This window comes from Rattus norvegicus, chromosome 13 (assembly GCF_021556685.1).
Source record: "Rattus norvegicus strain SHRSP/BbbUtx chromosome 13, alternate assembly SHRSP_T2T, whole genome shotgun sequence".
NCBI lineage: Eukaryota > Metazoa > Chordata > Mammalia > Rodentia > Muridae > Rattus > Rattus norvegicus.
Window position 1 is genome coordinate 44,793,685 of NC_141546.1, and position 27,035 is coordinate 44,820,719.

General features: G+C 41.8%; 1 long non-coding RNA gene across 1 annotated transcript in view; it reads right to left on the reverse strand.

Moving 5' to 3' along the window:
• Window positions 1-10,681: 10,681 nt before the first annotated feature.
• The window catches only part of LOC148001597 (uncharacterized), a 39,474-nt gene continuing 23,120 nt past the window's right edge, over window positions 10,682-27,035 (reverse strand). The window contains exons 2-6 of the long non-coding RNA XR_015635886.1: window positions 25,932-26,044; window positions 25,822-25,854; window positions 24,345-24,476; window positions 14,036-14,249; window positions 10,682-11,079 (exon numbers count right to left, since the gene is read on the reverse strand). This is a non-coding gene — a long non-coding RNA (uncharacterized LOC148001597). The remainder of the gene's footprint in view (window positions 11,080-14,035; window positions 14,250-24,344; window positions 24,477-25,821; window positions 25,855-25,931; window positions 26,045-27,035) is intronic.

The window sequence follows — 27,035 nt, forward strand, 5'->3', positions numbered from 1 at the left end:
CCAGGAATATATAGGAAGCATTAATTGAACTCAATGGCTTTAAAAAATGATGACATAAAACTGAATGGGCGGGAAAGGGGGTGAATCTGGAAGTTGTTAGAGGAGGGGATGGATATATATGACCAAAAAACAAAGTATGAAATTCTCAAAGAATGTATACATTACACACAGAGAAACCGAGAGAAAGAAAAAGAAGGAGGAGGAGGGGGAGGAAGAGGAGAAGGGGAGGAGGAGGAGGGGGAGGAAGAAGAGAAGGGGAGGAGGGGGGAGGAGAAGAAGGAGGAAGAGGAAGAGGAGAAGAAGAAGGAGGAGGAGGAGGGACACTAGCCCTTGGAATGCCAAACTCTAGCATGAATTATGTAGAAATTAAACAAATTAATTAAGAATCTATATGAAGATACAACATGTTGGACACAAAGAGGTACCTGGTAAGTCTTTGCTGAATCTGAGTCCTAGATCCTCAACAGGACCTAACTCACATATACCCAGCAGTAGCGATGTTACAGTGAGTAGAATCACAGTGAGCTTCGGTCTTCCTTGAGCATCCATTATAGCACACTATGGGATTGACATCAGGTAAATAGCAGTGGCTTCTTACACTTGTGACAAACCAGTAAAGGTATAGTGTGGATCATGGGAAGTGTACGTAAGGACCTAACGTGGGATGCGTTGTGTGGGTAGAGTGCTCTGGAAAAGGCATGGGGACCTTACATCCCACGTGGGGACTGGAATAATACAAGTGGAAACAAAGAGTAGAAAGTGCCTGGAGGTAGGAGAGCTCCCCCTGGGCAGGGGGAACAGCAGGTGCAAAGGTCTGAGGCACACAGAGGTAACACAGGGCCCTTGCCAAAAACTTCAGCTTGACTTGCCTAACAATCAGGGATGGAACAAAGTAGGGCTGACTGTGGGCCTTCTCAGTCCTGCCTAGAATTTGGATATGACGTACAGTGGGAGCCTGCGGCCAGAGAAGTGGCATGCGGGTGTGCTATTTTAGAAACTCACTTTGGCTGCTGGGTTTCAGACATAGGAAAGAGCAAGAGCAGATTCGAGAGACAAGAATGGAGCTAAAGAAAAACGATGTCTGAGTCATGCCCAGTAAAGGCTCTCCGCTGTGCTCGGGCCTGAGAGGTGCTATCAGGGTCCCGTGCTCAGAGCAGCAGAAGCAGCCTCTAGGCCTGAGCACAAATCCTCCTGGCACACAGAGGGCTGCCCCGCTGCCTTCTGTCTGACCCACTAGTTTCCCTCTGGTGGGACGGCTACTGACAGTGGAGCAGAAAATATAATGCCCACTCCTCTGAAGTATAGACTAAACCACAAACTGGTTTGAACCTGTCCAGAGGTGGTTCCAAGGCAAAGGCCCATCCTACCTAACTCAAAGTGGCCTCACCACATTCCTGTGCCCACACTCACTCTTGGGAGGTGAGAGGCCCATCTCCTCCCTTTCTGCCCAGACAGTTGGCAGCAGCCTAGCCTCCACTTACATAACCCAGTCCAGGGCATGGCTCCATTCCCCTGTCAGGGCTGGTTGGCTTCTGGAGGAGGGGTTAATAGGTAGGTCTCGGTTCCAGATGTGAAAATAAAAACCTGTTTCCAGTTCTACTGGTCCGTGCATCAGGACTTGTGAGCATGTCCACAGCACAGACACCCAGAATCAGACGGTCCAACTTTCAGGGTTCAGTGTTCTCCTCTGGTGTGAGGAACTGAGGTGACCCTTTGCTGGAGTGAAGGAAGTTTACAAGACACACAGCTTCTCTGGCTGTTTTCTTTAATTGTGACATGGGCATTTCATAAGAGGGACAGAAGATGGAAGTGACCTTATCTGCCTTAATAATAATTTCTGTCCCAGCGCTAGGTGATTCATTTATTGGCATCAAAGCACTGAGGACTCAGTCCTTGACAAGAGCTCACAGCATAGTGCACATAGTTCCCCACTGATAATATGTCCTCCCGGCCCCAGCCCTAAGGCAGTCAGGGACAGGCAGAGGCTCAGCTCTTAGTTACGCTGCTCAGATTAGGGACATTGAATGCTTGGACGGGGGGGCACCACCCTCTTCCAGCTGAGGCGTGATTGTTCTAGAGCTCCACGTGACTGGGGCATCAGGCATTTCTGAGGGAAGTGGGAGGACATAATTGTCACCCCAGAAATGGCAGTTGCAACACCAGGATTGAAACCAATGTCTAAAACTAAGAAGATTCTTGGAAGGATCTGGTGCCCAGAAGGTTCAAGGCCAGCCAAAAGACTAAGTAGTTACACGCACCCTCCAGTTGTTGTGCCTTGTTTTCCATTTTGTTTTGCTTTGTTTTGTTCTTGGAGGGTGTCCTATTTAAGACTGTATTATTACCATTGTCTGTGTCAGCGATGTGTGCATGGTATGCACATACATTCTTGCCAAGGCATGTGTGTAGAAGCCAGAGGACAATGTTCAGGAAGTGATTCTCTCTTTAACCTTATCTGTGCTGTGGTGTATACTCCAGGCTGGCTGGCCCATGAGCTTCTATTTCTCCTGTTTCTGCTCCTGGTCTCTCTATAAGAAAGCTATGATGCCAGATGTGAGCCAATGCATCCAGAAGGTTCCAGACAATGAACTCATGTCATCGTGTCTGGGTGGCAAGCACATTCACCTGCTGAACCATGTGCTTGACTCTGAACCAACAGCTTGACTCTGTTTTCTTTTGTTATTGTTATGACTAATTGATGATTGATTGATTGGAGACAGAATCTTGAACTTACGATCCTCCTGCCTCAGTCTTCAGAGTACTGGAATCATAGGATTCTTCCACCATCCTGGCTTCCATCCAGGTTTTATTAAGGTGCTCTGTATGTTTAGAACGTCAAATTTAAGCCAAAGAAATAAATCTATGAGAGCCTGCATGTAAACATGATAGTCCAAATAGCAGAGACCACTAGGCACACGTGTGTAGTCTAACGTAATTAGGGTCATTGGTTCACGCCATGCAGTGAGGAAGGGTAGTCCAGAAGAATGACCAATGGGGTTCAAGAGGAAAAGCCTCTTGGGAAAGGTTGGGGATCCTGCTTTAGGATTGTGAGGGGCATCTCAGAGAAGTGGGGATCAGAGATGAAATGGCTTTGGTTTTGACTGAGCATCATGACAGATACAAGGAGAACTGGATGTTGTCATGGTCAGGAAGATGAGCAGTTGCTATCCCCACTAACACGCCTGCCATCGGAATAAAGTTGGCATAAAGGTATTATGGGGAAGCCAGACCAACCCAAAACTTCCTCCGAGGCTTTGATGAATGGACAAAGGGAACTTTAGTCCTGTGCCCTTGTCCAAGATCAGAACTGGCAAGGCTGGTCTAGGGTTGGAGCCAGTACCTCAAAAGCCATGGTTTAGGTATCTGGGGACCCAACTTTTCCCTTTGAGCTGTGGTTGTCAGACCTGAGGCAGCTGTGTCTGATAGATGCTCAAGGGGTGTTTGTTTGTTTTTGACATCATTGTCTGACTTAGCTCTCTACTGACCTCGGTCATTTTCCCCATTGCAAATAGAATGTAAGATGCTATCCTTTTTAAATAAACTTACTTGGCATAAGAGAACGTTTGTGCAAGACCTCAGTGTTTATCTTCCCCATCTTGTATCTTCTCTATCTTTCTTAACCCCTAGCAGTACCCTGTCACCAAAGAATGTCCTGCCAGGACAGGTCAGGGTATTAAAAAAAAAAAAAAGCAGATGTCACTCAAAAAGTAGACTGACCTGGGGACACATTGCTCCAGTTCACTTTACAGCTGTGTCTGTCTTTCCAGCTAGTGAGGCTGGCTGAGCCAGGCAGCTCCTCTGTATGGTGCAGGTTTTACACCCTCTGACCCTCTAACCCTCTCACCTACCAGCACTGTTCACAGGGCCTTCAGGGTAGCTGTCGTCACATCCTGGTTCTGCTGTTTCCTTGTCTCTGAGATCTAGGGCAAACTATTTTCCAGCCCTATCTCTCTCAGTTTCCTCATCTACAAAACCAAAACCAAGAAAATATAAGAGAGCACTTACCTAGCATGTGAGAGACCCCTAATTCAATCCCAGAGAGATAGAGAGAGAGAGAGAGAGAGAGGGAGAGAGAGAGAGAGAGAGAATATTACAATATCTTTTTTGTGGGTCTCCATGGGATTCCCTGATCACCTCTCTCTTACTCTTGCCAAAGTAAACACTATCCCAAATTGTGTTCATTAATCCCTTGATTCTAAAAAATATCCATAACTGTTACAAACAACCCTTAGACCGTCTTGAAATTTTTTATCTTCATGCAAATGAAGACATTTCATAATTCTCCCATACCGTTTTTGTTGTCATATAGTAACTATATAAGGTAACGCATTCCATCGTGGCATTACCATACGTACGTGGTGTACTTTCACACTGCCAACCACTCCCTGACCTTTCCTGATAGTCCAGCCGCCTTTCCCTTTCATATAGTGCACACACAGATCACACACATGAAGGAGGTGTACAATACTGGCCTTTGTGAGATTGCCCATTTCACTTAACATAACATATCAGATCCACCTTTTCTGTAGATTTGCTTGTTTGTGTGAGAGATGATCTCTCTGGCTGGCTCATGCTGGTCTGGAACTCACTGTGTAGCCTAAGCTGGCTTCCCATTCATGATCTTCCTGCACTGGCCTCCCTAGTGCTAGAATTACGCATGTCCACCACCATCTACCTTCCTGCAAGTAACATAACATCATCCTTCTTCTAGGGTGAATAAAACTCTATTTTGACCACGTTTTCTTTCTGTTCATTGATGATGGGCAGCTGAGCTGATCCGACAGTGTGACTATTGTCAACAATGCTGGGGTAGATGTCACCGTGAGTTACCGCCACAGTCACCTGATGTTGATTCCTTCATGTTTATACTCAGTAGTGTAGCTGGTTCATTTGACAGAGCTACTTTTATTTACTTATTTTTTTTTTGTGGACCCTCCATGCTGACTTCTAACTTACACCACAGGAGTTGGGGGGGGGTCTTTTCCCCCATCCTCACCAGCATTTCTCATTTGTTTATTTGCTGAACTGTTTTCGGTTCAGTTGATTTTTATTGTGTGTAGGTGTCCATTGGTGTACACATCACAGTGTGTTTGTGGAGGTTAAAGGACAAAGCCATGGAGTTGGCTGTCTCCTTCCACCTTTACATGGGTTCCCGGTGTTGAACTCAGGTCTCCAGACTTGTGTGGCAGGAGCCTTGACCTGCTGAGCCACCTGACCAACCTCTTTGTTTCTTTTAATGGCAGGCATTCTGGCAGGGTCATATGAAATCTCAAAGTCCTTCCGATCGCCATATGATTAAAGACTTTAAACCATTCTGTGTATTTACTCATTATTTGTACATCTTCAACCCATCTGACCACTTGTTAATGGACTCATTTGATCTTTGAGTGCTTGTCTTTTTTTTTTGAGTTATTGTGCATTATGGATATTAATCTGTTGGATGAATATCTGGGAAAGATTTTTCTCCTTTTCTGTTGTCTGTGTCACTCCTCACCCCCTCAACATTGTGCTTGGTTTGGGGTGCCACTGTCTTCTTTCTTTCTCTGATTTTGTTGTCTTTGCAGTGTTGGGGACTGAACCTTGGCCCTCATCCATGCTCCACAAATGCACCATCACTGAGCCACACCCTCTGTCCTCTTTTCTTTTTTCTTTTGATATGGGTTAAACTGGCCTCAAACTTGTGATCCTTCTGCCTCAGCTTCTCAAGTAGTTGAGAGTTCAGGACTGCACTATCAAGCCCAGCTACATTTATTTATTTTTAATTTTTTCTATTAAGATTTATTTAATGTATATGAGCATCTTGTCACTGACACACAAGAAGAGGACATCAGATCCAATCCACAAGTTGGGAGTTGAACTCATTGCTGGGAATTGAACTCATGACCTTTGGAACTGCAGACAGTATTCTTAATCACTGAGCCATCTCTGCAACCTGCCAGCCACATTTATTTTTAAGCACAAGTTTTACTAGTATGTCCACAACAAAAGAGTCACTCTTTAGAAGTGTACAGTACAATGATTTTTTTTGGTATATTTAAAAAGGTTTTTCAATGATCATTCAATTCCAGAATATTTTCACTGCTCAAACAGAAACATTTATGCAATGCTATTACTGTCTCCCCCAGTCCTGCTCAACCTGTCCCATAGCCTGACTGTCTGTCCTCTGTGCCTGGAAGAATGCCTCTGTCCATTCATATAAGTGGATCTGACAAAACATGTCTGGCTTCCTTGACTTCACCTGTTTTCGACGTCTGTCCACACCAAGCCTGTGTCTGTGCTTCCTTCCTGGGCTGAATGACATTCAGTGTGTGGGAGTGCACTTTTGTTTATCCGTTTTCAACTACCGGACAATTAAGCTGTTTCCGATTTTGAGTGATTACAAACAATGCTACCGTGAATGCTTATGGACGATTTCTTACATAGTGTCAGGCTCTGCTTCTGTTTGTCTTACTGGGTCAGACGGAGAGTCTACATTTAGCTTTCTGTCAGCCTGCTAGCCTGGTTTCCAAAGTAACTGTACCATTTCATACTCCCAAACAGAAACCCGAGAGAACTGCCAGGGTATTTCTAAATCCATTCATTTTGATATCTACGACTGCTGGCAATCCATTTTGTATGTATGCTGTATTTTATAAAATGCATTCTATATTTGGTAGACACCGATGAGTTAGTTTAAATCTTTCTCTGTTACACACAATGTTTCTACATTCTTCTATAGGTTCAGAGTATAGTCAGTCAGCTCTCTTACCTGCAAGGTCTACATCTCCACATTCAACTAACTATAGATTGAAAATAAATTTACTTTATTTATTTGAAAATTACACACATACACACACATGTGCAAAATCTATCCATCCATCTAATCCATCATCTATAATATATAATATATATAATGTATATATTAGTATATAACATATAATATGATGTGTATATATGCTATGTTTTATATGTAAATAGATAAATAGGTAAAACAGGCATAATGCATATATTATTACATATTGTATAATATTATATATATACATACTATATATTATTATGTAGATAATTAGATAATAGATGGATAGATAGATAGATAGATAGATAGATAGATAGATAAAGTTAGATCAAACTCACCCCCAACTTTCTCCCCTCCAAATCTTTGCCTATCCTAAACACCAATATTCTCTCCCAATTTTATAGCTTTTGTGTTCTGTTTTGAAACCACAGAGTCCACAGAGTGTTGCCTGAAAGTGAACGGTCTAGAGCCACCTACTGGAGAATGGATAGCCTCTCGGGTGCCGCATCCCAAATGGAAACTGACTCCCTCTTCCATCAGCAGTCAGCTAGGGCTGAGGCTTTCTGACCCTCTCCCTCAGCCACACTGGCATTTCAGTGGCTTGATGGTGCCCAGTGTTATCCATGCAGCCACAGCTACTGTGAGTTCACATGACAGCCTTCCTGCTGTGTCTGGAAAACAGACTCACTGTAAGCATCCACTCCCTCTGGGTCTTACAGTCTTTCCACATCCCCTCCCCTGAACGATCCCTGAGCCTGTAGAGGAGGGATGTGATACAGATGTCCCACTTAGATAGGACCATTCCACGGTGTCTTACTCTTTACATCTTGGCCATTGCACACCTCTGTGTTAATCACCATCTACTGTATAAAGAGGCTGCTCTGATGGGGGTTGAGTAATGTATTAATCGATGTGTAAGAAGTCAGTTTGATACTATATTCATTTAGCAGAAAAATAGTAGTATGTTCTCCTCTAGGGTCTATGACCTGTTAGGCTACAGGTTCTTGACCCAATAATGACGGCATGGATGGGTTTTACCCGGCAGATAACACTCATGTTACTATTGCCACAGTGGGCATATCTTTCCTGGCCAATAGTTATTGTAGCTCTGAGTTCAGAGCCAGGTAAGACTGTTGATGACTTTTCTCCCCTGGTCACGTGCACAGCACCCTCCAGCAGGATGAAAGCCAACCAGGGGAGATGAAGGTTCTAGGCTGGTACCAGCATGATTTCTCCACGTTCTGTGACTTAAGTATGTGGTGACTTCAGCAAGAGGGTTAGACTATCAAGTTCTGGAGGGTAACTAGGGACAATGGCAGTAACCTGAAATGTTTGGAGCACTACAGTACCCCATGACCAACAATTCAGAAAGAAATAACTCATAACCTCACATTGTTTTCACTTGAATAGCCCATGATATCTTGGAGAGGCATTGTTCCCTATAACACCAATTTCATTTAAATTCTTGCTATATATGCATATATTTGTATTTATATATAAATAAGTATATTTATATACAGTATATAATACATAAAATGTATTTGTGTACTATGTAAAACATACTATATGTATATTATGAATGTATGTATATATGTATATGTATAAGAAGCTTCTACAATAATAGGTTTTCATAATGCTTTTTAAAAGGTGGTTAATGTTAGTTATCATTCCTTATACACCCTCCCCTACTCTGCCTTCTGATTACACATTGCATTTACCCCTTCCTGCTCCATTATTTCCCTTCATACTACCTGAGTATCTCCCCTCCCTTCAAAGCCCACTCATGGCCCCTTACTAGCTGCCTACAGTTTAAACTTACACAGACAGTCAAGCAGGCATCTGCATGTGTCAGAGAACAGTGGAGTTTGTCTTTCTGGGTCTAGTTTCCCTCACTTAATGCTAATTTCCAGTGCTACCCTTTCGCTGAAAATTTCATCACTTCATTTTTCTTTTGAATTTCATTTTCTTAACAACTTAGCAATGTCCCGTTGTGTAAACACGCCATGGTTTTTGTTATCTATTCATAAGTTGATGAATTCCCAGGCTGTTTCCATTTCTTGGCTGTTGTGAATCAAGTAGCAATGACTGTGGGTAAGACAGTATCTCTGTTGTAGGAGACAGGGACCACTGGGCATTTTCCCAACATTGGCGTAGTTTTATCATGTAAATCGTCTATCTCTAGTGTTTGAGGAACATGCACACTGATTTCCATTGCGGCTGCATCTCTTTGCACTCTCACCAACAGTGAGTAAGTGTTCCCCTTTCCCTGCTCCCCACCAATCATTATTTATTTATTTGATCTTAGCTATCACGACTGGAGTAAGATAAAATCTCCAAGCACATTTAATTTGCATTCTCCTGATGGCTAAGTTTAGTGAATATTAAGAGTTTTACTTCCTGTTTTATTTTATGTGTATGAGCATTTCGTCTGCACATATGTGTATCAGTCATATGAATACCTAGTGCCCGTGGAGGTCAGAAGAGGGTGCCGGATCCTCTGGAACTGCAGTTACAAATGTTTGTGAGCCACTGTGTGGGTGCTAAGGACTGAACCGGGGTCCTTTGCAAGAACAAATGCCTTAACTACTGAGCCCTCTCCCCAGCCCATTGGACATTTAAAAAGCATTTCTCACCTGTTTGTTTTTCTTCTTTTGAGAAGCCTGTTTAGTTCCATGCCCTTTCAAAACTGGATTGTTTATCATCTTGATGTTCAGTTTTCTGGTTCTTTGGTTAACTCTCTGACCAATAAAGAATTCTTTCCTATTCTTTAGGCTACTTCTTCACTCAAATGATGGTTTCTTTTATACACAGGAACATGTTAGTTTCATGAGGTCCTACTTGTCAGTTGCTGGTCTTAATGACTTTATCACTGGCTTCTCCTAATCCACTTTGCTACGGTGTCTCTTTATTGGTGAATTAAAACCACTAACATTCAGAATTATTACTGAAGTTGTATATCAATTCCTGTCAATTTGTTGTGGTGAAAGTATTTTATTAGACCTCATCTGATTAATTGTTCTGGAATTTATTTACTCTCTGTGACTTCTTGGATGTATTCATTTTTCTCTTAAGACTAAAATATTACTTCCAATATCCTTTGTGTAATTGACTTAGTGGCCATAGACTTCTTTAATCTGTTTTTCTCAGGGAAAGCCATTCTTCTTCCGTTGTTTACGATTGATAGTTTTGCTAGATATAGTAACATGGGCTGGCATCCATGGTCTTCTTTCACAAGTTACAAAACATGGGTTCAAGCTATTCTGTCTTTCAGAGTCTCCATTGAAAAGCCACCTGTTAAAATATGTTTTAATCCCTAAAATTCTCAAAAGCAAAATTAAATATGTCATGTATCAAGCACCACACTGCATCGATATGAGTGAAGAAATATTTAGGCGTACTCTTCGGTGGCCTCTCACCACTCACAGAGCTTTAGTCTCTCTATAGCACTCATCGATTGTGTGAATACTGTTTGCCTGTGTGTCCCTGTGTAGTTAGGCTGAGTCAGTACTCAGCATATACAGTATTTTTGTCTTATTATTTCTTCCTCAAACATCACAATGATGCAACCTAATACATTGGATTAAGTATTATTAGTAACCTATATGTAACACTTAATGTAAACAGGGGAGGTTGGATATTATACATAAACACTATGTCATATAGAAAGGGCCTGAGCATCTACAGGTTTTGGTATCTATGTGCCTGGGGGAGTGATGTGTAGAGCCAATCCTTCACGGACATTGTAGGGTGACTGCATGTGCCCAGAGGTGGAATTGCTGATTTTTTATGCCACTTCACTGTTATTATAAAAGTCAAAGCTGAATGTTTCCAAAATTTCATTCTACTAACTACTTCTGTTTTCAGTGTCTAAGAGACACAGTTTCTTTTAACAGACCCACACATGATCGTATCGTTGACAACCTTGGGTAATGTTTATTTGTTTACTCAGCTCCCATGCTTTGGGGCCATTTATTGTTTCTCTCTAACGGAAAGTAAAACATGTTCTGGCACTCTTTCTCTGTTTCTAATTTTCTTACTAGCTTGTTGTAAGTTTTCCTGTGGTCTTTAATTTTTTTCAAACCTTATTTTTAATGATGATTCTTAATCACTTTAACGTCCTTTTTAGCCTACCACTCACCGGAGGTAGTGGGAAAGAAAGGATATGGAGGGAGAGGGGAGCGGACCTGTTTAGAAAGGTTCTTTGGAACAACTCCTGTCTGGATTGTCTGGAAACCAGCAGTTCACAGGTCAGCAGCGGCAGCTGGATACGCTCACAAATACTTGGAAGATTCACCCACAGTCCAGTTCTGTAGAATCAGGATGACAAACATCAATCAGCAGCGGTGGCACTGCCTCGCAGAGACAGCCAGGCCTCGGCCCAGGCTCAAGTCAGCAGAAGGCATCAGGAGGAGGAGCTGTGCCTCTCTCAGGGAAGTGGAGATCAGAGAACACATGAGACCCACAGGTGTCGAACAGCTAACTCTATAAACAAGCCAAGCTCTGCCTCCATCACTCCAAACATCATGGGTCCTCCATGTGTCTTGCCTCAGCACGTGCTTCTTTCTCAGTTGACATCTGAGACATTGACTCTGCCAATCAGCCCAAGCAAGAAATTGTGGTACAACACCAGAAGTTTTTCTTGGTGCGTTTCTCTATGGGGTCCCAAAAAATACAGCTCAATTATGCAATGTAAGGCAGACCAATACATGCATGCTGTTAGCAAAGAATCTTTCATCATGTGTCCTTTCACATGCTTGCTTTAGCAAAACATCCTCTCACCTGTGTCTGCTTCATGAGTCTGCCTTAGTCTTTCACCTGTGTCCACTTCACAGGAAACACTCCTTCACATGTTTGCCCCAGCAAAACACCATCCAAACAACTTTCCAAAGAACCCGTAAGTTTCCACCTCATTTTCCTATACTTTTTGTCATAGTTAAAATGCTGTGGACATATGCTGGTTTGAAGGGATCCTTTTTCTTCTTTTCATGGCATACTTTAATAAGCAATGTCAAGATATTCAATATATTCAAATATATACTATTAATGTATTCAAACATATCTGTCATTTCATGTCATCAGTCAATTGTCTCCAAAACTTAATTTTCAAAGTTGTGGAGACTGGCAGTCCAAGGTCACCGTGGTAGAAGACAAAGTGCATGGTGACAGACTGGTTCTTGGTTCATAGAACACCAGTGGGAAAAGAACATATATTGTCTTTGTGTTCAGCTAGGGCTTCTTGAATAATTCTCCCCAGATGTGTTTTTTCCTCCATGAAAACATTTTACTGTTTTCTTAATAATGGTAGTGAATGTGGTGCTAAAACCTCTCCTGTAATCTCTACTCTGTTCTTGACCACGGAACGCCAATATGACACTAGGGATGGCAAACCAACCTCAAGAGATTGAGGTGGGAGGATTGCTGCACGTTCAAGGCCAGCCTTGGAGACCTGGTATGCAAGGCCAAAACCAGCCTGAGCTACGTAGTACATGCTAGACCAAGACCAGCCTGAACTACAAGGCAAGACTTGATCTCAAACAAAACCAAACATCAAGCACCCAGGCTCCCACGCTGGTGGCACTCTAAGTTTGTTCCGGTTCTTTTAGGGAGTTTTAATTTTGTTTCATTTGATTAGGCGGGTGCATAGTACACCTTTCTGCCAGCTCGATATGGTAAGTAAAAAGTATAATAGTTTAAAATGATAAAACTTCGGGGAGGGGAGGCTGGAGAGCTGGCTCAGAGCTTAAGAGCACTTGTTGCTCTTGAAGAGGACCCAGGTTCGATTCCCAGAACCTTCATGGTGCTCACAACTCTCTGTCATCCTCTTCCAGCCCCCAAAGGCACCAGGCTCACAAACGGTGCGCATACATACATGCAGGCAAAATGCTCACACGTATAAAATAATACAACTAAAAATTAAAAAAAAAGAAACTTGCTATTTGTCAGCAATATGAATCACAAAAGGGTAAACACCAAGTAATTTACATATTCACTCTAACGATTTACAAATCCATTTAAATCATAGAAAACATGTAGTAAGGTAACTAATGTAAGTGGAAGATACAAATGTTAGTTTTATCTTTAATATCACAGTTTCAATTTATTTTTACACGCATAATGAACAAAATATGATTTTATTTTTATTAATAAAGAAAAAGCAAAACCTAAAAATAATTCTAAAAAGAAGTGCATAAAGATTTAATATAGGGAAAACATAATTTTTGGAAAAAACTATTGGAGAAGACCTCTGTAAACAAAAAAGTAAAGTATTCGTGGCAAAGTAAAGGACTTCAGCTTTCTCACTTTGCCCACTGTCTGCATGTTAACCCACAGAATGGAAGAAACTAACTAAATACGCACAGAAGCCCTCATGATGCACGCTTGTTATCAGTGCAAGATACGAGAAGGTGAGTCAATACAGATATTCAGCGAGATCATTTATATTAGTAAAAGCGATTTATCGCTAACTGTTAAGAGACTGATTAAGCAACGTATAGTTTGGGCCTATGGGAGAATGCTTCCTAACTGAGGGGATGGTAAAGAAGTCAATAAACAAGTCAGTCCAGTGACAGCACGAAATGTGGTTGGAAGAGTCTTTGTGTAGTAAGCTTTTGACTTAATAAACGTTTTAGACCAAAATTTCAGACCAAAATGAATGTTGCAAATCTAATCAAGTTTTGAATTTTAAATTTATTTTATCCTCCCCCACCCTTCTCTCTCTCTCTCGCTCTCTCTCTCTCTCTCTCGCTCTCTCTCTCTCACCCCCCTTTTCTGTGATGTTTGTGTGTGTGTGTGTGTGTGTGTGTGTGTGTGTGTGTGCGTGCACACAAATGCTTGTGATGTGGAGTAGAGGTGTGGAGGTCAGAGGATAGCATGTGAGTGTTGGCTCTCTCCTTCCACCTTTATGTGGATGCTGAGAGTGGATGGAATTCAGGTTGTCAAGTGCGTGTGACAAGAACTTTAGATACTGAGCCACTTGCCAACCCTCAAGTACTTTTAGTTTACAGATAGTAAATATCTATGATTAAAAGCATCAAGAGCAAACAAATAAGTAGGAAGTTCGGCTCTTCTTTAAATATCTACAAATGTCCTGCTCACTTCCTGGATGGAGAGAACTAGACAACTGATCCTCTTCATACTTAAACCTATATTATCCAAAAGTTCACACTTCTCAGACTCGAGGATAAATCCAGTTTCTTTCCTGATTTCAGAGTTCTGTGGAATTCAGTTGGTATTGCCCATGGACTGCTATCTGCATGGACTTACCACAAAGGATCCAGGAGATGAGAAGCAGACAGCGGTGTTTCCACTGAAACGTTAATCACTACACAGCATCTCAAAGACTGATATGGAGGAAGCACGCCATGTACGACATGCTGGGATTTAGGAAACAGAAGTGAGCTCAGTGCACAACTGTAACCTCGGCACGAGATCTCAGAGGCAGCTTCAGGTCAGCCTGGGACACAGTGCAAGACTCCATCTAAAAGGAAAAGGAAAACCACATCCGTTGTCTTCAAGTCATTAGACTGAGATACGCGGTATTTCTACTCTTACTTTTGAAAGTAAACACTTCCATTTCCAGGACAAGACCTCAAATCTCATTTGAACACTGCACTCAGTTTAAAAGGGTGTTTTTGAGGTGACATGATTGTTGATTTTATTTTGTTTTGGAACAGAGTCTCATCTCATCCTTAAGTTTGAGATCCTCCAGCCTCAGTTTCCCAGTGCAGGGAGAAGTGATGTGGACCGCCATGCCTGGCTCCTGTCAGAATGCTTTGTGAAATACAGCGTGATCGAATGCAGAAGCAGACAGTTAAATTTTACTTCCAGTGCAATACCCGCAATAAAAAATAGTGATCATTTAAGTAATGGTGTAAAAACCACATAAAATTAGAGCCCATTTTTCCTTCTGTTCTTTGGTTATTTTCAATCTGTAAAATGCACTTAAAACATTTGGTAAGAGCTAAAGACAGCTGTCACCGGCCCCAGCTTTGATCTCTGCCCCTCGATAATGCTGGCGACAATAAATAACAGTTGAAAGCTGAGGATTTAAGAAGAATCTGAGTGTTTAGTGATGCTGTCAGGACGGTTACATGGATTCTTTCGATAGAATGTGAATAAGTTCCAGTCACACGACATTAGGGCTTAAGAATCTTAAGTGATCGACTGAAAATAACTATGAGGGGCTGGAGAGATGGCTCAGTGGTTAAGAGCACCGGATGCTCTTCCAGAGGACCCAGGTTTCATCCCCCGAATCCACGCAATCGTTCACAACCATCTGTAACTCCAGTTCCAGGTGATCCAACTCCCTCTTCTGCCTTTTTCAGCACTAGGAATGCATCTGCCATTTAACAAATAGTAGTAAAAAATTAAATTAAAAAAATGAATACCAATCATTTAGAAGACCAGAGTTCAGCTCCCAGCACCCACATGGCAGTTTTTGGCTGTCTGTAACTCTATTTCCAAAGAGATCTAGGACTCTTTGCTGGAGTCCATGACCCTTAGGCACCCACACGGTGCGTTTACATCCATTCAGACAAAACACTCAAATACGTAAAGTGAAAACAACAAGCAGTGACTCATTTGTCTGGAATTTGTAAGATTACTTGTTTCCAACTGTAATTAAATTAAGCTATGCACATTCTCTAGAAGGGTTCCAGGCTGCCAACGACCTGCTTACCAGATTACATGCGAACTAAAACTAGCCAGAACAGCCTTTTCTGTTCACCAAGCAGAGCTGCCAAATCCTTTCTGCCCGCTGGGTTCCCTCTAGTGGCCCACACAGGTTACTTAGCCAGCAGGTCAAAGCCGTTCACCTTACAAGACGATTGATACAGAAGGTAGCAAGCAGGTAAACTTTCCACAACTCAAGGAAAAAGAGCTCCCCCCCCAAAAAAAGAATTTTTATAAAGCTATGCAAAACTAACAAAAAAGGAACTCTCTAAAAATAGACCCTTTTTAACTTTGCCACGGGGAAAAAATTATCAGAGTATCAAATGTACAAAAAAATGCCATTTCAGCCATCTTGAGAACCAGTGACAGAGAGGGAGGTCAAGGCAGCAGGAACCTGAAGCAGCTGCTCACGTCTAGTTAAGAATGGCGGTGGGGAAGAGAGTTGAACACCGAGGAGTACAGACATCCTGAGACGGCAGGACAAACTGCCACTTCTGCACACCTCAGCCCACATCCCCGATCCAAGGAGAAACTGCACAGTAACTCTGGACACAGGAATATAGGAACAGTCAGCCGCCGGTACCCGAGGTTCTGGTCTGCGCCCAGGACCAAACAGAATCAGTCAAACAGCTCCCTGAACTCAAATCCCATGGGGGAGAGAGCTGGACCCTCAGAAGTGTGGACACTCCTAAGAAGTCAGAGCAGACTACCCTCTGCCCACAGTCCAGACCCAAGAGGGAATCGCCTAGTGCCAGCTGTGCCCCCTGGGTGCAAGGACCTAGGGGCAATCAGGGGCAGGACCCTTTGATTCCTGCCTGCGTCTAGAGCTGGAAGACAGTCTCCAGGAGCACTACATACCTGAAATCAGAGCACCTGTTCTCAGAAAGGGCTGAAAGAAAACAGGAAAACAGCTCTACAGGAGTGCTGACACAGAGGGCTACAGCAAGGTCAAGTCACCCTCAGAAACAGCAAGACAAGCAAACACCAGAGACAACCCAATGGCTAGAGGCAAGTGCAGCAACCTAATCAGCAGAAACCAAGACTACTTGGAATCATCAGAGCCCAGTTCTTCCACCAAAGAAAATACTGGATATCCAAACACACTGGAAGGCAAGATTTAGATTTAAAATCACATTTTTTTTTGATAATGATGGAGGACTTTAAGAAGGACATAAAGAACTCCCTTAAAGAAATAGAGGAAAACACAAGTAAACAAATAGAAGCCCTTAGAGAGGAAACACAAAAATCCTTGAATGATTTACAGGAAAACACAACCAAACAGGTGAAGGAATTGAAAATGGAAATAGAAACAATAAAGAAAGCACAAAGGGAGACAACCCTGGATACAGAAAACCAAAGGAAGAGACAAGGAGCCGTAGATACAAGCATCACCAACAGAATACAAGAGATAGAAGAGAGACTCTCAGGGGCAAAAGATACCATAGAAAACATTGACACAACTGTCAAAGATAATGTAAAATGCAAAAAACTCCTAGTCCAAAACATACAGGAAATCCAGGACACAAAGAGAAGATTAAACCTAAGGATAATAGGTATAGAAGAGAGTGAAGACTCCCAACTTAAGGAGCCAGTAAATATATTCAACAAAATTATAGAAGAAAACTTCCCTAACCTAAAGAAGAAATGCCCAGAAACATACAAGAAGCCTACAGAACTCCAAATAGATTGGACCAGAAAAGAAATTCGTCCCATCATGTAATATGGGATGAATGCACAAAACAAAGAATATTAAAAGCAGTAAGGGAAAAAGGTCAAGTGACATATAAAGGCAGACCTATAAGAATTACACCAGACTTCTCACCAGAGACTAAGAAAACCAGAAGATCCTGGACAGATATCATACAGACCCTAAGAGAACACAAATGCCAGCCCAGGTTACTGTATCCAGCCAAACTCTCAGTAAACATAGATGGAGAAACCAAAATATTCCATGACAAAACCAAATTTATACAATATCTTTCCACAAATCCAGCCCTACAAAGGATAATACATGGAAAACTCCAACACAAGGAGAGAAACTACACCATACAGAAATCAAGAATATAATATCCTTGCAATGAAACCAAAAGAGAGACAGACAAACATAATTCTACCGCAAACAACAAAAATAACAGGAAGCGACAATCACTATTCCTTAATCTCTCTCAACATCAACAGACACAATTTCCCAATAAAAAGACATAGACTAACAGACTGGATACATAAAGAGGACCCAGCATTTTGCTGCATGCAGGAAATGCACCTCAGAGACAAAGGCAGACACTACCTCAGAATAAATGGCTGAAAAACAACTTTCCAAGCAAATGGTCTGAAGAAGCAAGCTGGAGTTGCCATTCTAGTATCGAATAAAATTGACTTTCAACCAAAAGTCATTAAAAAAGATAAGGAAGGACACTTCATATTCATCAAAGGAAAAATCCACCAAGATGAACTCTCAATCCTAAATATCTATGCTCCAAATGCAAGGGCACCTACATTCATAAAAGAAACCTTACTAAAGCTCAAAGCACACATTGCACCTCACATGATAATAGTAGGAGATATCAACACCGCATTCTCATCAATGGACATATGGAAACAGAAATTAAACAGACATAGAGAAACTAACAGAAGTTATGAACCAAATGCTTTAACAGATATTTATAGAACATTCCATCCTAAAACAAAAAGATATACCTTCTTCTCAGCACCTCATGGTACCTTTTCCAAAATTGACCATATAGTCAGCCACAAAACAGACCTCAACAGACACAGGGAGAGAAAAATAATCCCATGCATCCTATCAGATCATCACAAACTAAGACTGGTCTTCAATAACAAAAATAATGACAGAAAGTCCGCATATACATGGAAGATGAACAATGCTCTACTCAGTGACAACTTATTCAAGGAAGGAATAAAGAAAGAAATTAAAGACTTCTTAGAATTTAATGAAAAGATACAACATTCCCAAACTTATGGGACACAATGAAAGTGGTACTAAGAGGAAAACTCATAGCTCTGAGTGCCTGCAGAAAGAAACAGGAGAGAGCATATGTCAGGAGCTTGACAGCACACCTAAAAGATCTAGAACAAAAAGAAAGAAATAAACCCAAGAGGAGTAGAAGGCAGGAAATAATCAAACTCAGAGCTGAAATCAACCAAGTAGAAATGAAAAGAACTATACAAAGAATTAACAAAACCAGAAGCTGGTTCTTTGAGAAAAATCAACAAGATAGATAAACCCTTAGCCAGACTAACCAGAGGTCACAGAGTGTGTGTCCAAATTAACAAAATCAGAAATAAAAAGGGAGACATAACAAAGGAATCTGAAGAAATTCAAAAGATCATCAGATCCTACTACAAAAGCCTATATTCAACAAAACTGGAAAGTCTGGAGGAAATGGACAATTTTCTAGACAGATACCAGGTACCAAAGTTAAATCAGGAACAAATAAACCATCTAAACAACCCCACAACTCCTAAAAAAAAATAGAGGCAGTTATTAAAAGTCTCCCCACCGATTGCAGACTGGTACAACCATTCTGGAAATCAGTCTGGAGGTTCCTCAGAAAATTGGACATTGAACTGCCTGAGGATCCAGCTATACCTCTCTTGGGCATATACCCAAAAGATGCCCCAACATATAAAAAAGACACGTGCTCCACTATGTTCATCGCAGCCTTATTTATAATAGCCAGAAGCTGGAAAGAACCCAGATGCAACAGAGGAATGGACACAGAAAATGTGGTACATCTACACAATGGAATATTACTCAGCTATCAAAAACAATGACTTTATGAAATTCGTAGGCAAGTGGTTGGAACTGGAAAATATGATCCTGAGTGAGGTAACCCAATCACAGAAAAACACACATGGTATGCACTCATTGATAAGTGGATATTAGCCCAAATGCTTGAATTACCCTAGATGCCTAGAACAAATGAAACTCAAGACGGATGATCAAAATGTGAATGCTTCACTCCTTCTTTAAAAGGGGAACAAGAATACCCTTGGCAGGGAATAGAGAGGCAAACATTAAAACAGACACAGAAGGAACACCCATTCAGAGCCTGCCCCACATGTGGCCCATACATATACAGCCATCCAATTAGACAAGATGGATGAGGCAAAGAAGTGCAGGCAGACAGGAGCCGGATGTCGATCTCTTCTGAGAGACACAGCCAGAATACAGCAAATACAGAGGCGAATGCCAGCAGCAAACCACTGAACTGAGAATAGGACCCCCGTTGAAGGAATCAGAGAAAGAACTGGAAGAGCTTGAAGGGGCTCGAAACCCCATATGTACAACAATGCCAAGCAACCAGAGCTTCCAGGGACTAAGCCACTACCTAAAGACTATACATTGACTGACCCTGGACTCTGACCTCATAGGTAGCAATGAATATCCTAGTAAGAGCACCACTGGAAGGGGAAGCCCTTGGTCCTGCTAAGACTGAACCCCCAGTGAACTAGATTGTTGGGGGGAGGGCGGCAATGGGGGGAGGATGGGGAGGGGAACACCCATAAAGAAGGGGAGTGGGAGGGATTAGGGGGATGTTTGCCCAGAAACCGGGAAAGGGAATAACACTTGAAATGTATATAAGAAATACTCAAGTTAATAAAAAAAAATTTAAAAAAAGTCTCCCCACCAAAAAGAGCCCAGGACTAGATGGGTTTAGTGCAAAATTCTATCAGACCTTCATAGAAGAGCTCATACCAATACTATCCAAACTATTTCACAAAATAGAAACAGACAGAGCACTACCAAATTCCTTCTATGAAGTCACAACTACTCTTATACTGAAACCACACAAAGACCCAACAAAGAAAGAGAACTTCAGACCAATTTCCCTTATGAATATTGACGCAAAAATACTCAATAAAATTCTTGCAAACCAAATCCAAGAACACATCAAAATGACCATCCATCATGATCAAGTAGGCTTCACCCCAGGTATGCAGGGATGGTTTAATATATGGAAATCCATCAATGTAATCCACTATATAAACAAACTCAAAGATAAGAACCACATGATCATTTCATTAAATGCTGAGAAAGCATTTTGCAAAATCCAACACATGATAAAAGTCCTGGAAATATCAGGAATTCAAGGCCCATATCTAAAATATTAAAAAAAACTAAAAAAAACAAACAAACAAAAAAACAAAAAAACAATATACAGCAAACCAGTAGCTAACATCAAACTAAATGGAGAGAGACTTGAAACAATCCCACTAAAATCAGGGACCAGACAAGGCTGCACACTCTCTCTGTACTTATTCAATGTAGTACTCGAAATCCTAGCCAGAGCAATGAGACAGTGAAAGGACGTCAAAGGGATACAAATCGGAAGGGAAGAAATCAAACTATCACTATTTGCAGATGATATGATGGTATATTTAAGTGACACCAAAAGTTCCACCAGAGAACTACTTAACCTGATAAACAACTTCAGCAAAGTGTTGGGGTATAAAATTAACTCAAACAAATCAGTAGCCTTCCTCTACTCAAAGGATAAACAGGCTGAGAAAGAAATTAGGGAAATGATATCCTTCACAAGAGTCCCAAATAATATAAAATATCTTGGTGTGACTTTACCCAAACAAGTGAAAGATCTGTATGACAAGAACTTCAAGTCTCTGAAGAAAGAAATTGAGGAAGAGCTCAGAAGATGGAAATATCTCCCATGCTCATGAATTGGCAGGATTAATAAAGTAAAGATGGCCATTTTGTCAAAAGGAATCTACAAATTCAATGCAATCCCCATCAAAATCCCTACTCAATTCTTTATAGAGATAGAAAGAACAAGTTGCAAATTCATTTGGAATAACAAAAAGCCCAGGATAGTGAAAACTATCCTCAACAATAAATGAACTTCTGAGGGAATCACCATCTCTGACCTCAAGCAGTATTACAGAGCAATAGTGATAAAAACTGCATGGTATTGGTACAGAGACAGGCAGATAGACCAGTGGAACAGAACTGAAGACCCAGAAATGAACCCACACACCCATGGTCACTTGATCTTTGACAAAGGAGCTAAATCCATCCAATGGAAGAAAGATAGCATTTTCAGCTAATGGTGCTGATTCAAGCGGAGGTCAGCAGGTAGAAGAATGCAGATCGATCCATGCTTATCACCCTGTACAAAGCTTAAGTCCAAGTGGATCAAGGACCTCCACATCAAACCAGACACACTCAAACTAATAGAAGAAAAACTAGGGAAGCATCTGGATCACATGGGCACTGGAAAAAATTTCCTGAACAAAACACCAATGGCTTATGCTCTAAGATCAAGAATCGACAAATGGGATCTCATAAAACTGCAAAGCTTTTGTAAGGCAAAAGACACTGTGGTTAGGACAAAACGGCAACCAACAGATTAGGAAAAGATCTTTACCAATCCTACAACAGATAGTGGCCTTATATCCAAAATATACAAAGAACTCAAGAAGTTAGACCGCAGGGAGACAAATAACCCTATTAAAAATGGGGTTCAGAGCTAAACAAAGAATTCACAGCTGAGGAATGCCGAATGGCTGAGAAACATATAAAGAAATGTTCAACATCTTTAGTCATAAGGGAAATGCAAATCAAAACAACCCTGAGATTTCACCTCACACCAGTGAGAATCGCTAAGATCTAAAACTCAGGTGACAGCAGATGCTGGCGAGGATGTGGAGAAAGAGGAACACTCCTCCATTGTTGGTGGGATTGCAGACTGGTACAACCATTCTGGAAATCAGTCTGGAGGTTCCTCAGAAAATTGGACATTCCACTACCTGAGGACCCAGCTATACTTCTCCTGGGCATATATCCAAAAGATGCTCCAACATATAACAAAGACATGCTCCACTATGTTCATAGCAGCCTTATTTATAATAGCCAGAAGCTGGAAAGAACCCAGATGCCCTTCAACAGAGGAATGGATACAGAAAATGTGGTACATCTACACAATGGAATATTACTCAGCTATCAAAAACAATGACTTTATGAAATTCATAGGCAAATAAAATGAACTAGAAAGTATCATCCTGAGTGAGGTAACCCAATCACAGAAAAACACACATGGTATGCATTCATTGATAAGTGAATATTAGCCCAAATGCTCGAATTACCCAAGATGCAATCCACAGACTACAGGAAGCTCAAGAAGAAGGATGACCAAAATGTGATGCTCCCACTCCTTTAAAGGTGAAAAATATCCATAGGAGGGGATATGGAAACAAAGTTTAGAGCATCTACTGAAGGAACGGCCATTCAGAGCCTGCCCCACATGTGACCCATATATATACAGCCACCAAAACTAGATAAGATGGATGAAACTAAAAAAATGCATGCTGAAAGTGACCGGATATAGTTCTCTCCTGAGAGACACATCCAGACCATGTCCAATACAGAGGTCAATGCTAGCAGTAAACCACTGAACTGAGAAGAGGACCCCCTTGGGGGAAATCAGAGGAAGTATTAAAAGAGTTGAAGGAGCTTGCAACCCCATAAGAGCAACAATGCCTACCAACCAGAGCTTCCAGGGACTAAACCACTACCCAGGACTAAACCACTACACGGACTTACCCAGAGCTCCAACTGCATAGGTAGCAGAGGATAGCCTTGTTGGGGCACCAGTGGAAGGAGAAGCCCTTGGTCCTGCCAAGGTCTGACCCCCAGTGCAGGGGATGGATGGGAAGAATACCCATGTAGGGGAGGGAGTGGGGGAGAGGATGGGGGCTTATAAACGGGAAGGGGAATAACATTTGAAATGTAAGTAAAGAAATATATCCAATTAAAAAAGAAGAATGACAAGGGAAAGCACGCATGCCTGCTTAGTACCTAGCTAGCTCTCTCTACTCTCACACTGTCCAGGGTCCCAAACAATGCTCAGCCTGGATCATCACAGATCACAGATCATAAGACATTGGGACACACTCCTCCACAGACAAGCCCACAGGCCAACATGATCTACATTGTCCCTCACTGAGACTCTTTCCAGGTGATCCAAGGTTGGGTCAAGTTGACAAACTAACCATCACAAACATAAATGCCATTTTTTTAGTCCATTCACTCTATGGATGTTTCCTCATGCATAAACATGAGTTATAGTCATGATGACTGGTTCATATCCCTCAAATCTCTTGTTACATCAAAGCATCAAAACTTTTTGGAATGGTTTCCTCTGGGGGAAAGTTACTTCAGGTTGTTTTGTTCTACATCTCAGTCTGAGATCTGAGACTTGCAGTGATAAAGGACCAGTTAACCATTATTTAGCATGCATTCATTATCTATAATGAGATTCATTATAACATTTGCATGTATAGGTATCCATTTTTATTATATTATAGTTATCTTTCTTTTCCCCTCCCCTCACATTAATCTCTTTTCCCAACTTGTCCCTTTATTTTCTTTTTAAAACATAGTAGCTCTTATTATATGATTTTGCACATGAATCCACATATATTTATCATTATCCACGCCACCCCTACCAGACTCCCCTCCCGCTCTCATGCTCTCCCCCTTTTTAACTGTGTAACACTGTATGTTCCAATGAGTGCTGCCTGCTAGAATGTCCACTGATTTCGTTCCCTTGAGCTTGTGTGGGCAACTATAGCTGCAGTGAGGACAATGGCTGTGCATGCACAGAAGACAGCAGGCTGTTCCAAGTGTGTGGGAAAATATGGAGGACAAATAAGCCCTGAGTGTTCCAACCACGTGTCCATAAATGGCACAGGGATAGGTAAACTTTCCTCTGGCTTTTGGTATATTCTAAGTATATAACTGTGAAGCTATTCTTGTTATATGCTTCAGACAGTGTCTTACTAGTTTAGACCCCTAACCTCCTTGCTTCCATCGCTCAGGCTCTAGAACTTGAGTGGACACCATCTTGCTCATCATGACACTTACCTCATAGCAGCAGCTTGCTCCTGTCCTCTGCTTAGCTGTTTGTGGGAGTTGCCTTTGATACAAATGGGGTTTCTTAAGAGTGGTACTGCAGGGAGGCTCTATCCTCAGAAAACAGAAAGCATGAAAGCTGTCCTACAAGACAAGTCAGGAGGAAATTCCACATCAAACCCAGAAAGTGTGGTGTGGGAAGCTGGATAGCACTGGTCATGTGACCACTGCTAATCAGCATGGCTGTCCTTCAGGAGACCCCACCCCTGGTGGCCTACAGTTTTCTTTCATTCTCATCTGCCTTCCATCCTTCTCATTCTTTCATTCCATCTGAGGAGAAGGGCCTGTGCACACCAAGGCCATTGGCTCTCACATTCCTCCTAGATTGTCATTTGGGTTGCATCTAGGAGAAAGGCTAACTCAGAACAAGCCAACCTTCAGCAGTTACGTGTTGAGTTACTTGAACATATACACACAGATCCCGTTGTACAATATGAAGTACAAACTTGCTTTTGTAACATGCTATAAAGGTCTCCATATCCATTCCTCATGTCTCCTATCAGCTAACATTAGTTAGCTTAACATTTTTTCTGTGTATGAGTTTACATACGTAGGTAATATTCATGTAACCAACCTAACAGAAGAGAAGATATTCTAAAGAAAGGTATTGTGCCCAATCCTTTGACTATTAGATTATTTTTAAAAAATGAACCCCGAAGGGTTGGTGAGATAGCTCAGCAGTTAAGAGCACTGGCTGCTCCTCCAGAGGTCCTGAGTTCAATTCCCAGCAACCACATGGTGGCTCATAGCCATCTATAAGGGGATCTGGTGCCCTCTTCTGGCCTATAGATATTATGTACAGAGTACTCATACATTAAATAGGGTTTTTTGGTTTGGGTTTTTTTTTTTTTTTTTTTTTTTTTGGTTTTTTATTTTTTGGTTTTTTTTTTTTAATGACCCCATCCCCAAAAGAAACCCTAAAACGCCTACAGGAATCCCATACTGGAGGAAGGGAAAAGTAGTACAAACCAGAGGAGAAACTAGCACTTTAGAAAGAGGTTTCACACAAGTCACCAACTTATGAGACCATCTCAAAAGAGACTGGAGCAAATATAATAAGCTAGTGCTGGTGCCATGCAATAATGTCCTTCTAGATAAAGTAGTTCATCTCAGAGGGAAGCTCTTTAAGACACCGGATGTTCTAAAGCAAGGTGACATACCATCCTGCAGGGAAGCTCCTTCAGCTCAGGAAACAACTCAATAATTTCAGGAAATCCCTGAAACTGATCAGATTTATCAGGATTTCTCCAAGCATATATAAAGAGCAAGGACTGCTGAGAGACTAGACTCCTATTTTTAATTTAAAATTACAAAAATGGAAGCTAAGTTAATTTTTGAAAAGCACTCTTAATTACTCTTCACCTCTTTCTGCACTAGAAATATTTAATATTAATTGCTAAACTTAACAATTAAATGTCCTGCCACTCACCTGCTGAATGGCACCTCAGACCAGCCAACCTTCCTGAAAAGGAAAGATCAGACTTGTTACCTGGAAGAGGTTCACACAGACTGGGCAACTTGGAAAAGACACTCTTCAACCTGTGCAGTTGCCGTAAGGCTGCGCAGCGTGCTCCAGGTTTCCAGGTTTCACGTGCCATCACACATGCTGGGGTGAGCTTTTGGTGATGTAGTTGTCTGAGTCATTTCCACTCCTGTAAGGAATCCTAGTAATAGTCACTATCTCACCAAGTTTGACTTTAGTAGTATCCTTATTTGATCTGTCATTGGTTCCCTATTTCAGGTGAATGGACATGTACCTGTTCATGCCTCCCCAGGAAGACTGTCACACATAATTGACAAGGGACTGAGAGAACCAAAGATGAGTTTGGGAGGAGTGAATTGCATGGTCCTGGCTACAGGCATGCCGCTGAGGGTGGAACATCCGTGGGGAGGATCCCTGTACGGCCATCTTTCTCTAGCTGGCATGCACTGCTGTGCCTTTCTCTATGGCAATGAGTCCTGCTATGGATCATGGAAACTGAACCTTTGGAAAGTGGGGTTTTCAGGGGGAAATGGCAGGTTGCCTGTCTTCATCTTTGTCATATGGTGTGGTCTGTCTGCTTGTTGAGTGGGGTCTGTTACATGAGCATGGATGTGCCCTGAAAATGGTTGAAGGCTTAAAGTAAGCTATAGTCCCTGAGAGTGAACGTGAAGGAGAAGAGTCTTGACAGTGGCTACGTGGCCACTGTTGTGCTTGCTGTTCAACTGAGGCTGACATTCAAGAGAGGCCTTACAACGGGAAACGGAAATGTGGCTAGCACCCTCCATGTTAGGAGGTAAATTAGATAAGGAGAGGAAGAAATGGAGGTGCTGTCTTGCCGTCTCTTATAGCTAAGGGGACAAAAGGAAAGGAGAATCTGGCTTATATCTGTGCTCCAGAGCCCTTCCTGGAATCCAAAACTCTGAACCCTGGGGGAAGAATCAGGGAGTGAACAAGAAGAAGCGTACATGCTAGAAGTTCATATGTTCCATAGAGAAGAACGGAACATCTGAGTTGACATAGATGGAGGCCTAATGTAAGAATCAAGGAAATATCTGGAGCCTCAACTGCTGAATTGGGAAAAACTTTTAAACAAACAGTGTGTCTCTCACAGCTTAGCCTCTGATGCTGCAAGACATAGGAGCAGAAGAGATCAAGGTAAG